The sequence below is a fragment of the Raphanus sativus genome, chromosome 8, assembly GCF_000801105.2.
Source record: "Raphanus sativus cultivar WK10039 chromosome 8, ASM80110v3, whole genome shotgun sequence".
NCBI classification, from domain to species: domain Eukaryota; kingdom Viridiplantae; phylum Streptophyta; class Magnoliopsida; order Brassicales; family Brassicaceae; genus Raphanus; species Raphanus sativus.
The window spans coordinates 16162017-16177526 of NC_079518.1; the positions used below are offsets into that span (position 1 = coordinate 16162017).

The 15510-nt window shown below is 30.5% G+C and overlaps 1 long non-coding RNA gene across 1 annotated transcript; it reads left to right on the forward strand.

Annotated features, from left to right (window-relative positions):
- The first annotated feature begins 12173 nt into the window (after nucleotides 1–12173).
- Nucleotides 12174–13375, forward strand: LOC130498395 (uncharacterized). The gene is made up of 2 exons (XR_008937294.1): nucleotides 12174–12495; nucleotides 12990–13375. It is a non-coding gene; the product is annotated as an uncharacterized LOC130498395 (long non-coding RNA).
- The last annotated feature ends 2135 nt before the right edge of the window (nucleotides 13376–15510 follow it).

Here is a 15510-nt window from a genome sequence, read left to right on the forward strand (position 1 = left end):
CCACTTGAACAATGTCGCATTCGCATCTGCTGACAATTTGAAAACGGGAACCAGAATTTTTCCCATTGTTTTTTATATACATCTCACTCCTAGAACATAGTGCAGGCAAGTCCAACCTTGAGTTCTTGTTATCTTTTGTCTTCTCTGGGACGTTCAGTAATGTATTGATTTTGTTGTCAAATAATTTTTTTCTATATGCATCACATCAAGATTGTGTCGCATAAATAGATCCTTCTAATTTTGAAGTTCTCAAAATATACTCTTCTTGTGCCAATTATGTTGTGTCCTATTTCTATCAGCCATTTTCAGGAGTATGCCAATTACTCCCTCTGCGGACGGTTTCTTATGTACCACAATAATCAATATCATTTGATATACCATGAATTTGACCCGATTTTACCCATGGAATATAAGTGTTTTAGATACTATTTACTACGATATAGAGTATATTTAGAGTATTTAAAGATTCAGGGACGTTTCGAAGGAAATTGGTGATTTTGATGTCTTTTGAGCCTTTTGAGTGCAGAGCTGCATACGCGTCAGATGTTTAACTATGGATGGAGACCTCCCCCCAGTGCGATTTAGCTGATATTTTGACACAAGATCGATCATGAGTTATCTTTCCAATGCCACCGGTTTGAAGTCAATCCAACGTTAGATCAGAAATCATGCCCGTTTTACTGAAGAGTGGCCAGTCTGCCTCGCGAGAGGAAGCTGTCGAGAAGAGGAATGCATATTGATCGATGAAACACAATGCATATCGATCGATATGGATGTCAGAATGTGGCCTGAGCATATTTTATGACTGATTAAAGCCTAGGAGCCACCACAAAGTTACCAAAATACTCTTGTACGACCAAAAACCCTATTTATGTGTTTTCTAAGCCTTGTTGACGGCCAAGTTTTATTCTATTATTTTATCTTAGGTTTTGGAGAGAAGATCTATTCTCCTTCAGAGATTGATTGGAACTCCAATGGCTTTATCATTGATTTATATTATATTATATTATTCAGACTATGATTTCTGTTATTGCTTCCATGTCTGAGTAACTCTTGTTAGGTTTAGGGATTTCATGAGTTTAATGTCAAACTGATAATCAATTAGGATTGCTAGGTTATCTATAGATCTCTACACCAAGGTGATTTGTAATACTAGGATCTGGAGTAGTTAGAAAAGCACGACAGTGTGACTAATTGCTTGACCTAGAATCATAGGACAATTGAGAGGCACAAAAGTACCATCAATTAACGGAACCCGAACTCTACTGGATTAGATACCTAGGCGCATACAATAGTTGGTCTAGGGATCTAGTTGAACATAATCGATTAGGTCGTTAATGCTTGTCTGAGGAAGTATCGATCGACGCTCAGGTCATAGAATCGATCGATACTCGCTCCTTTTTCGCATGCGACAGCCGGGGCAACACTTAGGCATCTGATTAGTAATTGCATGTGAAAGCTGGATTACTTGCTTATTAAAATCGAGTTCTAGAATTGAATCCATAAAACTTTAGCATCCTTGAATTGTAGTTTTAAATCTCTTGATTGATGAATCCCCAAGTTTAGCTAACCATCCTTCCATCAAGCAACTCTCTGCCAAACTAAACAATTGTCTTGTTCATCTTGTTTATGCTTTGTTTGGTGCTCTATTTATTGCTATATTATATTTACTGTTTTAATACTGATTGTCTAGCTTAATCTTTATGTCTCTAGTCTAGTGTGTAGGGATGTCAATTGGACATCATGTCCATGGTTCACCCATGTCCAAATCCATTTGGACTAAACCAAATTAGACCAACAAATAAAAATGTCCAATTGGGTTTAACCAATTAGATCCAAATCCAATGGGCTTAACCCAAATGGACATGGGCGACCAACTAATACAAAAATCATAGAATTTTTATTTTGAGGAAAAAATTAAGTTTTCCTTCCAAAACCGTAAATAGAGATTTCTCGACAGAACCGTAAATGAGTTTTGCCGTCAAAACCGTAAAATGGAGATTTTCCGCCAAAATCCTAAAATCAAGTTTTCGAGTTTTCCCGTCAAAACTGTAAATCGAGTTTTCCCGCCAAAACTATAAAATTGAGATTTTCCACCAAAATCGTAAAATCGAATTTTTGAGTTTTCTTGCCAAAACCATAAAATCGAGATTTCTCGCCAAAACCGTAAAATCGAGTTTTTCGCCAAAACCGTAAAATCAAGTTTTCTCGCCAAAACCATTAATCGAGTTTTCCCATCGAAACCGTAAAATTGAGATTTCCCACCAAAATCGTAAAATCAAATTTTTGAGTTTTCCCGCCAAAACCGTAAAATCGAGTTTTTCCGCCAAAACCGTAAAATCGAGTTTTCTCGCCAAAACCATTAATCGAGTTTCCCGTTAAACCGTAAAATCGAGATTTCCTGCCAAAACCGTAAATCGAATTTTTGAGTTTTTCCGCCAAAACCGTAAAATTGAAATTTCCCGCCAAAACCGTAAAATCAAGTTTTCCCGCCAAAACCGTAAAATCGAGTTTTCTCGCCAAAATCATTAATCAAGGTTTCCTGTTAAAACCGTAAAATCGAGATTTACCGCCAAAACTGTAAAATCAAGTTTTCTCGCCAAAATCGTATCTATGCTTTTGAATTCAACAAAACATAATAAAATTATGTTAAAAATGATTTTTTGGATGTTAAGACTGATTTTGTATTTGGGCTTTCGCGGAAAGCCCATCTGGAATTGGCCAATTTGAGGGTCTACTATTCAGACCATCAAAACCTAGGTTGCACGGAAGCTTCGTCGGAATCGGAATCGGAATCTTGTGGAAGCTTACGGAATCTCGCTTTCAAAACGTTTCCAAAATATTCTCTTTAAAAACACGTTGGAAGCTTACGATTCCGTTTTGGAATCACGCTTCCATTTTATTTTAAAACCAGTTGTCATAATTCATAAAAATATAAAATCATAGTTTTTAGTTTATATAAAATCCAAATTTTAATAGTAATGAATTAAAGAGAATAGAAATATACAAATATTAAAACTAATACTATAAATTATCTTTATGCATTGATGTTTTTATTAAAGATATAACACATATTCAAATATATTATGTCAATAAATTTATGAAGTTTTAAAATAATTAATATCATAATTTATTTTAAACTTAATTTATGTGTATTTTTATAGTTTTAATATGAGATTATTTCAAAATTATTATAAATTGATAAATGCTTTATTTTAAGTTTAAATCATATGATTTTTAATCCTAAATTATATAAATATTTCTTATATTTTAACATATATACATATATATGTATATATGGATATACGCTTCCAACACGTACCCGCTTCCTAAATTTTTTAAAAATTTCGCTTCTGCGTTTCCATACGCTTCCGCTTCCACGTACCCGCTTCCGTTTCCATGTAACGTAGATCAAAACACTATTTACTTTTTATTTAATTCTTAGAATTGTGTAATTTGCATATAATTGTACTAGTATTAACTTTCTTATCACTTTAACCCTTATAAAAATATTCTTCATCTAAATATTTATTATATATATATATATATATTGAGAGAAATATTATTAATACATAAAATATATAAATATGTTACATCAAAGTAAAAACTAAGATAAAATATTATTATTTCACACAAATTACTATTGCATTGACCAATATATAACAAATTAAGATTAAAAGTAATATAATATATATTTTAAAAGAGAGATTACACACTTAAATATTACACATATTTAAAAAGTAGTACACATATTAGAATCATTTTTAATAATCAGGTAGATATGGTGCCGAGCCTCCAAGATCACTAAAATAATGTCTATAAAAATTTGGTGTAATAGGAGGTTGTTGTTGTTGCTATTTCTTTTTCTGTATGATTCTTTTTTCTTCAGATCGAATAAACTCATGTGTATTATTATCATCGATAGAGCTTAAACTATTTACCATACTGAATAATTTGTATTTTATATATTTTATGAATTAATGTTTTTTTTAATTATTTTATGTATTTTTGTGTTGTCATAAATTTTATTCATAAATATTATGTTTTAAATATTTTTAATTTGTATGTATTGTTTATTTGTATAAATTTTAATGACTATAATTAAATTATATTAAAGTTGGCCACTAAAATGCAAATTACATAAACTTTTGGAGATAAATTTGAGATTCCTTATTAGAGCAACTCACCTCCAACTCTCATTTTTAGGGCCAAGATGATGCGGCTCTTTTTATTAGTTTCACACAAATTACCCTAGAGTAAATTTACTCTCATCAAAATAGGTCAAGTTGTATATTTAGAGATCGAATCCACAGGGAGTTCGGGCAAAAACTAGATCTTATTAAACTAAGCTAGATTAAAGATTTAAAGACAGTAAATTGCAAGTAAACTAAAACAGTGAACAAGTTGGCTCTTTTTATTAGTTACAAATTACCCTAGAGCAAATTTACTCTCATCAAAATAGGTCAAGCTGTAGTATTTAGAGATCGAATCCACATGGAGCTAGGGCATAAACTAGATCTTATTACTCTTATTTGTATAAAGTTTAATGACTATAATTAAATTATATTAAAGTTGGCCACTAAAATGCAAATTACATAAACTTTTGGAGATAAATTTGAGATTCCTTATTAGAGCAACTCACCTCCAACTCTCGTTTTTAGGGCCAATATGATGTGGCTCTTTTTATTAGTTTCACACAAATTACCCTAGAGCAAATTTACTATCATCAAAATAGGTCAAGTTGTAGTATTTAGAGATCGAATCCAGAGGGAGCTGGGGCAAAAACTAGATCTTATTAAACTAAGCTAGATTAAAGATTTAAAGACAGTAAATTGCAAGTAAACTAAAACAGTAAACAAGACAATTGCTCGATTGATTGATTTGGGGTTTAACGGTTATGATGAAAGCGTTAGACTTAGGGGTTTCTATTCAGGTAATCATGATTATAATGATATGAATGCTTATATGAGATGCTTGCATGATATTAAAAAACTCAACAATAACAATAACCGATCAACTCTCGTTTCTTGGGTTTCTATTACTAGATCTTTGTCCCTCCAACTCATGTTATCATAGGTAGGAAAGCATAAATCAATGTTTCTATATAGGAGAATCGACCAATATGTCTTTCGTCGTGTCGATCGATGTCTCTATGGGAGAATCAATCGATACGCTTCTAGTAAGCTTTATGCGCGGATTGATAGCAGTTCACTTGGGTTGCTAAATCAGCTTTCACTTATTTCTAGCAAGTCCTAGCTCAGAGAAGATATATTAGATGACGAATCCACTATTCAATCTTAGGTTAACTAATCTTAAACAAGCATTAAGATCAATCTTTGAAGATGATTATCACAACTCAAGAATTCATATTTGGGGCTAATTCCTCAAAACCTATTTGAACCCTGAACCTAACAAAGTGTTTACTCAGACATAGATAAGCAAAACATTATAATCATTAAATAAAACTGCATAGAATAGATGAATAGAAAGTAATAGAGTACAAGAACGCTCTCAAGAACAATTCTCTCTCTCTCTCTCTCTCAACTTTGTAAAACTCTCTCAAACTCTCAAAAACGGCTCTCTTGCCTCAAAAATTTAAGCAATGTATAAATATTAGGTTAAAACTCGTCAGGAGTATTTTGGTAATTAGATGGAGTCTTGGGCTTCAAGTCGGCTGTGACCAAACTGGCTTATGTGCATTTTCATTGATCGATGTCACAGGGTGTGCATCTATCGATATGTGGCTCTCCGTGTCGACCTCAATGCTGGTCGATATGGTCATCTCGGGTAAAATCTCTAAAGTGCTCTAAAATGCTCCAAAATCACCATCTTCTCTCTAATCAATCATGAACCTGTAAATATACTATCTAAACTCTAACACATAGTTAATCTATCCTAAAATTCCTATATACCATGGCTAAAATCAAGTAAAATCCATGGTATTTCACATGACCCTCAAAATGAAGCTCCTTGTTGGAGATCCCCTCAAATGTAAATATGAGAGTTATAAAATGTCTTAGAATATAAACCTATCTACTCATTTAGTTAATTTAGCAATGGAGTGGTTTACACTAGAAATGTCGAAATTAAACAGGCATAGTATACTCGGAGTTGATGGTTTTTTTTATATAAATTTTATAAGAAAATAAAATAAAGAAAAGACATAAGAAGTCTATTCTTATCTCTCAGTCCCTCGCTGCTAAGGAGAGGCTCACATATCATTCACTTTGTATTATATCATAGAGTGGTCCTATAAAGTTTGTATATGCAAGTTGCTCAACTAAATATATCTCTACCCCTCCCCTTCTTAAGCTGAATTCGTGAGTAGATAACAGAGAAGGAGAACATGAGGATCCTGGTTATATTTTTCCACAGCTTTCTTGAACTTTCTTTTTCATTTCCCTTCTTTTAAAGATGTAATAACTAAAGATTGTTTTTAAACATTTAACACTCTAGAAACAAAAAAAAAGCTCAAGAAAGCTGTGGGAAAACATGACAATTCAGGGTTTTCTTCATTGATTCAAGTGTCAGGTTCTTTTAAAGGCACTAATTTTATCATAATTTGAAGGTAAGTGTTATTTATGTGAATCGTAACTTGGTACCTTTAAGTAGGATCTGTTTACTGGAAAGTAGATAAGAGATTATATATTTGTCTCCAATGAAGGGATACATATATATGGGCATCTGAATATTTTGTACTGAAAATTGCCAAATTCTATACAGCTTCTAATTTCCCGTAAATCCTTTTCTTATTTTTGAAATTGAATGTAAAATTTTATTCAATAAAAGCATTTTTACTAATATTGCAGCCAATTGTTATTTTTGTACATTTTCCGATTTTGAGTTTGAGTTTGAGTTTGGGTTTAATTCTTTCTGAAGATTATTAATTCTAGGTTTCCCTCTAAACCATCGTGATACTGTAACTCTTTAAAATGTCTATATGAAAACGAGGAACGAAGCTTCTCTGAATTTTGTTTTAGGAGTTGATCTGAATTGCTTTTATCAACAAAGAAGAAGAAGAAGAAGAAGAAGAAAGCTTCCTGGGTTTCCTGTTCTGTATAGATGAGCTTTGTACATTTCTGTTGATAAAAGTTTTATCTGACGTCATCCTAACCACTCCACCTCATACGTTATGTATGATGGTTACTGCTTTTGGGGTCAATTTTATATGTATGCACATGTCCCCCATGTGATTGTCTTTTCATTTACATATAAATCGTATTGGTTGATGTAAAAAAAATAATGCATCGTTGTATATATTTAGTATAAGCCCGGGTGCTTTTTATTATTTGCATATGATATTTTTCAATAATCTTTTGGGGATTGGTTCACCGGCAATAAGTAAATCCAGTTTATCTACCTTATAGTTAGATTATCATGGTAAATTTTAAATTCCAGATGCTTAACATTTTTGAACTTGCCGTATCATTTAACAACACTTTTGTGGTGTGAATGTGGTTCGCATATGATTTTTTTTTTGTCAATTGGTTCGCATATGATAGATACTTGCACACCAACTGTGTATATCTCATATATATGATACTTGGACATCATCAAAACTGTAAGTAAATACCTCATGCATACGTGTGATCAGATGTAGATTTGTACATAAATACATACGTTATATTTGCATGAAGTAAAATTTACATAGATGCACTAAGACATAGGCCTTTCACGAGAGGGGAAGGAATTGTCAGTGTGAACTTGTTTTTCCTTTAATTAACACGAAAAATTTCCAAAAACATACCCCATTTAAAATTTGTTAGATTTTTTGATATCTGAACGTGTTTACTATTCAGTCTTAAATTTTAATTTTTTTTTTTTGGTATCCAATTATTTTACTACCCAACTTGATACCTTATTTATAAAATTATGCCCAGTTTAATTTTCAAAATTTTTATTCTTTTAATTAAAAATACTAAAAAATTTAAATGATATTCAAAATGTCCAAAATTAAAAAACATATTTTAAATTTTTTTTATTTTAAGTTTTAGGAATGAAATTAACTTAATATGGATACAATCTGAAATCTATAAAGAAAAATTGTGAAAGAAAAAACTAACTTAGTTTCATATTTCAGAAAAACTAAATTTGATATTAAAATTTAAAACTTTTTCAAGATTATTCACAAGTTAATTATTTTTATTTCTAAAAAAATAAAATAAAATTGGAAGATTTCATATTTTTGTGAATTTTAGATAATTGTAAATTTCTTTTGAAATTTATAAATATATTAAAATATAAATTTTATAAGACTATACTCCGTTGTTTCTTAAAGAGTGTCACTTTAGCATTTTTTTTCTTACACAAAAAATGTCGTTTTAAAAATTCAATGCAAGTTATACTAAATTTCAACTTAATATTATACTATATAAATATAACAATTAGTTAAAGTATTAAACTGGATAGTGAAATTTTTTAGTTAAACTAGTTTTATGTAATTTTCCTGGCTAACATCATTTCTTTGTTTAAAGCAAACATCCTTTCTTTGTTTATATTAACTGCTTTGTTTTCCTATTCAGTTTCATAGAATCTTTTAAACTATTTTTTTCATGTTTGATATCATCGGTGGAGTTTTTATATGTTCTTTCTAATACAATGTCGTCTAATTTTGTTTCATTTCTTAAATGATTCTTCTAATAGTTTTGTTCGTTCACAAAACTGAAATACTATATATTTCTTTAACAAAAAGAAAGAAATACTGTATATTTCTTTGTTACTTTCAATTCTGAAATTAGTTAAGTACTCCAATTTTGGTAAGAAAATACTTCATTTATGAATTTATTGTTGTAATATACCATATAAATACTAATTTATTATAATTATTTTACTTTGTATTGAAAAAATGTTACAAGCCGGTAGATTTACGAATTAGAACAAATCTTTTGGTCAAATAAGAACAAGTCTTCAAACTTTCAATTTGAAGTTGGTTTTCCTGTTAATTATATCATGTAACTTTTGACCATATCCAATGCTGCATTATTTTGAAGAAAAAAATAATACATAATTGGAGAGGTTTTCCTTCATTTATTTTTTTGATGTTTTTCCTCATTTTGAGGAAATACTATTCACAGATTCATTATTTCCCTTCAAAATGATATACCATTGGAGAAAGTTTTCTTTCATTTTTTGATGTTTTTCCTTATTTGGTGTTAAGATTTTCATTTATAAATTAATCTTTAAACTTTTCCATAAAACTTTTATATCTATAAACCTCAATATTTGTTTATACCTTAATTTTTAATACTTTCATAATATACTTATAAGTTTATATAAACCCTTGTATCATTTTTAGAAATTAAATTTGTGTACATAATGAATAATTAATTAAAATAAAATCATACTTGGGGTAAACTTTGTAAATTTTATAAATAGTAACAATTAGTTTAGAATTAATAATAAGTAGTAATAGCATAATATATTTAGAATTATTCATTTTGAGGGAAAAATAAGGAAAACCTCATTTTAAGTTTATATCATTTTGATGGAAAAAATAATAAAAACCATTGAAGATGCCTTTAGAACATCCGACGAGCTGAGATGCTTAGGGCAGCTGCATTGAGAGTTGTAGAGGGAGGGTCATACGATTTCCAAGAAAAAGAAATATTAAAATATGTTGATTTTGGTGAACCGGAAGGAGCGCGCCTCTTGCCAGTGAAGCGAGTTCATGACTATTTCGTGGGCTCCACGACATGTGGCGGCCCACGATTGGTCTGATTTTTGTTTTTTGTTTTTTTTTTAAGAAAAAAGTCAAACAGAAAAAAAAATAATAAAAAAATGTTTTGTGAACCCTTCCTATGAGGTTCACTGATGCAAATGCCCTAGTGAACAGATTAGCTGAACTCCTATAAATGTTTATTTTATTTTTGGTAAAACTATACATGTTTTTTTTTAACAAAAAACTATAAATGTTTATATGTAGTACTACAATCAAAAGTTACTTTAAAACTATGTATTTAAAATCTGTTTGACAATTTCCTAACCACTGAAACATCAAAGATGCCAACACTGTAATACCATTTGTTAAAAGAGAATTAGTCATTGCTTGAAACACTCTCCGATAAAAAAATACAAAGGAAAAACAAAAAGATGTTGAAAATAAGTATTGCAAACAATCAAAAATATATTAGGGCAAAAACTAATAAGGTGAACATGAGGTATGAGTAGTATATTTTTTAACAGTTACATCGTACTTGATTCCGAGATTGTTTCTTACACATGTGTAAAAAGGAATACTGATAATAACTGATGAATGAGATCTGAATTATGTATAGTGATTATGAATGATTCAAAATGGTAAAGGGCTTTTGTCCTTTTATTTATTTATGATAAAACCAGATCTGAGGGTGATTGCATTGTTGTGGGTGTTGTTTGGTTTTCACTGATTCCAAAACATTTTGACGTGGAAATTGTTTGATTCGCTAATAGAATGGGATATGTGAAGGAGAGAGAAGATGGCCAACGCCTTGAAAGTGAAGCTTTTGTCAGTTTATGATCAGCAAGGGAACCTATAGATTCCGATTTCCTTCTTGGATCGATGTAACATTCACTTTTATTCAATTATTCATTTAGAACGTTGCTGTTCCTCAAAAAAAAAAAATTGGTGTTCCTTTCAAGTGTTTTTTTGTAACTGTGTTCCTTTCGAGTGTTACTTAAGGTGGGCATTGGGAATTCATATGTATCAGAACAAAAGAATATCTAGAGCATCATCACTCTACAAATGTTTTTTTTATAGAATAGAAATATATTGATTGCATAAAAATATACATCTGTATGAGTGTTTGTTTGATTTGTAAAAGGAAAAATCGCATAAAAACTCTTAAAGTGGCACATACTCACATTTTAAACTTTGAAGTTTTTCACTAATACTTTTAACCTTTAAAGTGACATTTGTATCAGAAAAAACCTCTAAACTATAAAGTTGACATGTTTAAGATGTAAAAAAAAAAGAAAAAATTAAATAAAAATTAAATAAATTAAATAAATATTCAGAAAATTAATAAAAACTATAATATTTAATCAAAATACAGAAATTTAAATAAAATTCAGAAAATTAAATAAAAATTCAGAAAATTAAATAAAATAAAATTCAAAAAATCACAAAAGTTAGACAAATTAAAAATAAATAAAAAAAACTAAAAAAAAAAATTCCAACAAATTACAAGATTGTTATTTTTTCGAATGGACCTCATCATTGACAATTATAATTTCAAACATCATTACTTATGATGATGATTTCTAGCATAACCATTAACAATAACGATTTTGACATATCTCCAAAGGTAATTTCTGACACCGTCGTCGAAAATGACTGTAGATATGTCAATAAAAATATTTTGACAGCCATATTGTCAACGATGATATGCAAATAATGCATGTATTAGACTAAATTTTAAATGATTAAAATGTCAATTTGATAATAAGTGTTTAAATACTAATGTATATGTATATGAATATGAAATCATTGCATTAAAATATAAATATGTTACTAAAATTTATAATTATTTATTCTTATCACCTATATACTGAAAGAGGTTATTAACATGTAAATATTCAATAACATAAGTTAAAATACAAAATAATTGATATTTTGTTGAATTAAATATATTTTATTCATCTAATATTCAAACGCAAATCTAAATAAATAAATATATAATAAAATGTTACAAATATAAATGATGGTAAAAATTTGGTTTTTGGATGATAAACATGTAAACCATAACTTTATTAAATTGAAAATGATATATATTTATTTGAAAATACTTAATGTTTATAGCATATATCACTAAAGATATAAAAACAAATTTCAACATATATAAAAATAAAATGAATACCGCGCGGTTGCGCGGATCGAGATCTAGTTGATAATATTAAAGATGGTTTAAATCTCAATGTCACAAGTTGTAAATAATCAAATGAAATAAGGGTAATTTTCGAATGTATTTCAGTTTTAATAGTATAGATTGAACGGACTCATATTTTCTGAAAAAGACCAAATAATTTTGATTTTAAAAATCAAAGCAAAATAAAACGTGACAACAACGGCAGTGTGCTTTATTCTGAAAATTACACAGATCATTCGAAAAAATCTTCTAGAAAATGGTTACAGGACAATTCACTAGGTATCAGGTTAACTTGAAGAACTTCAGGATCGTGTTTCGCTAGGACTTTAAATCTCAAAACAAAACAAAACATGTCACATCCGGGGCCAAGCCTAATCATTAATGAAGAGAACTGTGATGTTTTGCCTATGTCGAAGAAACTCTAGGATTTTCGCATTTCCCTTCTATAAAAAGGCAGTACTTAGGTACCTAGTCGACTGAAGAGATAATAGCCATCGACGAAGGAGAAGCCACTGGAGCCACAGCGAGTCACTGGAGCACCGCCATCAACCATATATTCTCATAGGAGAGGAGATCTCGCTGTGTTTCAGTCCATTCTCGTCATTCTTTCAGTCTTCAACTCTTTTTCTTATAAATCCATCTACTGGTGATGGTAAGGAAAACCCTAGTCCCTCCCTATTCGTTTGAGTGGAAACCAATTCTCGTACTTGTAGATATGGTTTGTGAGGAGCTGTAAAACACATATCAACATTGGTTCATACCTCATCTCACAGATCTAGGCTAATGTGAGGGTTTGTTGTAATCTTTATCTCCTTCTATCATATTATCATATCATGGTTGAAATGTTTACGTGGATCATTCATACCTACATGAAATCATAAGCATACATGTAGTTGTTTGCTTATATCTAAACATAATTATATTATATATATATATATATATATATATATTGATGTTTGAGAGAAATAGATCTATTGCTAGGTTATTAAAACGAATATGGTTGAATGATGTTTGAGGAATTGTATGTGATTATCGCATTGTTTGGGGATATGGCATGTGTGGGTTGTGTACAGAAGTTAGAGAGGGGTTTAAGGCCTATATCTGTCAAATGTGTTTGAGAGTTTTTGAGCGTTGCATTGTTTCTAGTTGGGTCATGCGGGGACCGAATGAGGTGGCATGATTCATCGTCAGAACGAGAAGGCAGCATGCCTGTGTGGAATTGAGAGTTTGGTTGTGGATCACGCGTGACCGGTGTCGGTAACATGATTGTGTGAAGGCGTTGATCTCACAGGAACCAAATGAGGTGCTGAGCTCTCACAGGAAAACATGAGGAACGCGGTGACCGAATGAGGTGGTGTGGTGTCATGTTGGCATCGTCAGAGTTTACCTTGTTTTTTTATTGTTTGCTGTTGTTTTAATAAATGTTATAGTTAGATACTTGTGCTATGTTTTTTTGATGATTGTTGGTGATTTGAGGGATCCTAGATCTTTATTCACTGAGTTTTTGTTTAAATTATCAGCCCTTTTTGCTTTTGAGGTGAGTTCGATGTGGTGCAGGAGTAGCCTTCTCAGTGTGGTGCTAGGTTTTTGGGTTGTTGGTTTTTCTTTAAGTTATTTTATTTTAAGACTTTTTCTTTGTTTTAATTTTTTCTACTCTTTTTATACAGTTTTGAGTGAAAAATTAAACGAGTATAAAACAATTAAATAGAGCCAGAAATGGATGACGATGAGAAAAAGATATGGCTTGGGCCCTTCTCCTTCAATCCATACCGGGATCTTTGATTCTACTTGGAAATCTTGAAACCTCAAAAGCAGTATGGGAAGCGACAAAATTGAGACATGTGGGAGCTAATCGAGTAAAAGAAGAAAAAGTACAAACCTTGGTGGCTGATTTTGATAGAATGAAGATGAAGGAAACCAACACAATTGGCAACTTAGTTGGTAAGCTTTCGGAGTTATCCTCCAAATCAGCTGCCTTGGGAGAAAGTATTGAATATCCGAAACTCGTTAAGAAATTTCTTAACAACCTACCACTGAAAAAATACATACATATCATTGCTTCTCTTGAACAAGTTCTTGGCCTCAATAAAAAAAACTTTGAAGACACTGTAAGAAGACTAAAAGCTTATACGAAGAAAGAATTTATGATGAAGAAGAACAACAAGACGATCATGGCAAGATTATGCATGATAACATGGATATTCTCATGAGAAATATGAGTCAGGCAGAGGCAAGGTCATGGTGGACGGTTCTTCAATCGAGGAAGAGGACGTGGTCGTTACAACTGTCAACAATATGGAGTCTATAGACAAGAAAGAGATAAATCCAATATTGTGTGTTTCCAGTGTGATAAACATTACATTATGGTTATCAAAAAAGATCAGGGTTAATTTTTTAGCATCCTGAGCTAAAGATGTTGGTAATTTCAAACCTAATTCCTATTTTTGCTTTAAGATCATACTTTCTGAATAAATTCTAGATGACTCACCCTTAATAAAATATAAATAAGTATTATATTATCAAATATAATACATATTTTTTAATATATGTATTCTATTAATAAATATTATAAATTATGTTTAATATATAATTAAAATACATATTATCATAAAACTATTATATAATAATATAATAAGTATATATAGTTACATCTTATTATATATTAAAATATTATAAATTATTTTCAAAATAATATGATAAAAGTAGCATAAGGTATTGCTATTGAAGTAGCTAACTAAAAATCACACAAGTGAAAAGAATCAGCAAAAAGAAAAATTATTTCAAATTCAAATTGTTGACCATATCATTTCATCCACATGTTGATAATCCATGGTCTATAAGTTAACAAAACACCTTCAAATACCCATGAATCTACAACCGCCATTAACAAATCTTCAAACCATTTCATAACCAAAACATTAGCTCTATTTTTGTTCTATCCAATTTTCCTTGTTTCCGATACTTTCACTTTTTTGTCAACCTTGTTTGCATCTCCTCAGTCTTCTATGGTTGGTGTCGCATACATCTCCACCGTTTTATATCTTCGCCATCATTTACATCTCTACCATTATAGAAATCACCATCAGTTTCATCTATGTCTTTGCCGTCATTTATGTTTTCGCCATCATCTATGTCACTATTACACCACCACATCGATCCGATAAACTCACATATTTTAAAAGATAGATCGAACAACATAGACAAATAATTTAAGGCAAGCACACTCTAAAATGTTTTTACCAAAATAATTGTATTTACTGAAAAAATGAATTTAGGAGGAAAAAGATAAAATAACAATTGTGTGTTTACGAGATAAGGAAAGAGAGAAAGAAAGTAAAACGATTTGTGACCCACGTAAGTTAACATTTTTGTAATTTGAGTCGGCGACCTATTTCCCCACGAAAACTATTGCATAACATCAAATGTCTCTTAAACTATATCTTCATTCTATATATTCCCGAAAAAAGACTTTAAGACTTAATTCCCCATAAATCATGGTTTCGAAAATACCAGACTTAAACCCATGGACAAACCATCAAACCAAAAAATTGAACTGGAAACCGGTTCCAAACCAGAGACATGATCTGATTTATAATCCGGCCTGTAAAACCACAAATTATTTAAGGAAACTTTCCAAAATATAATAAAAACACACTCTTTGTCTTCT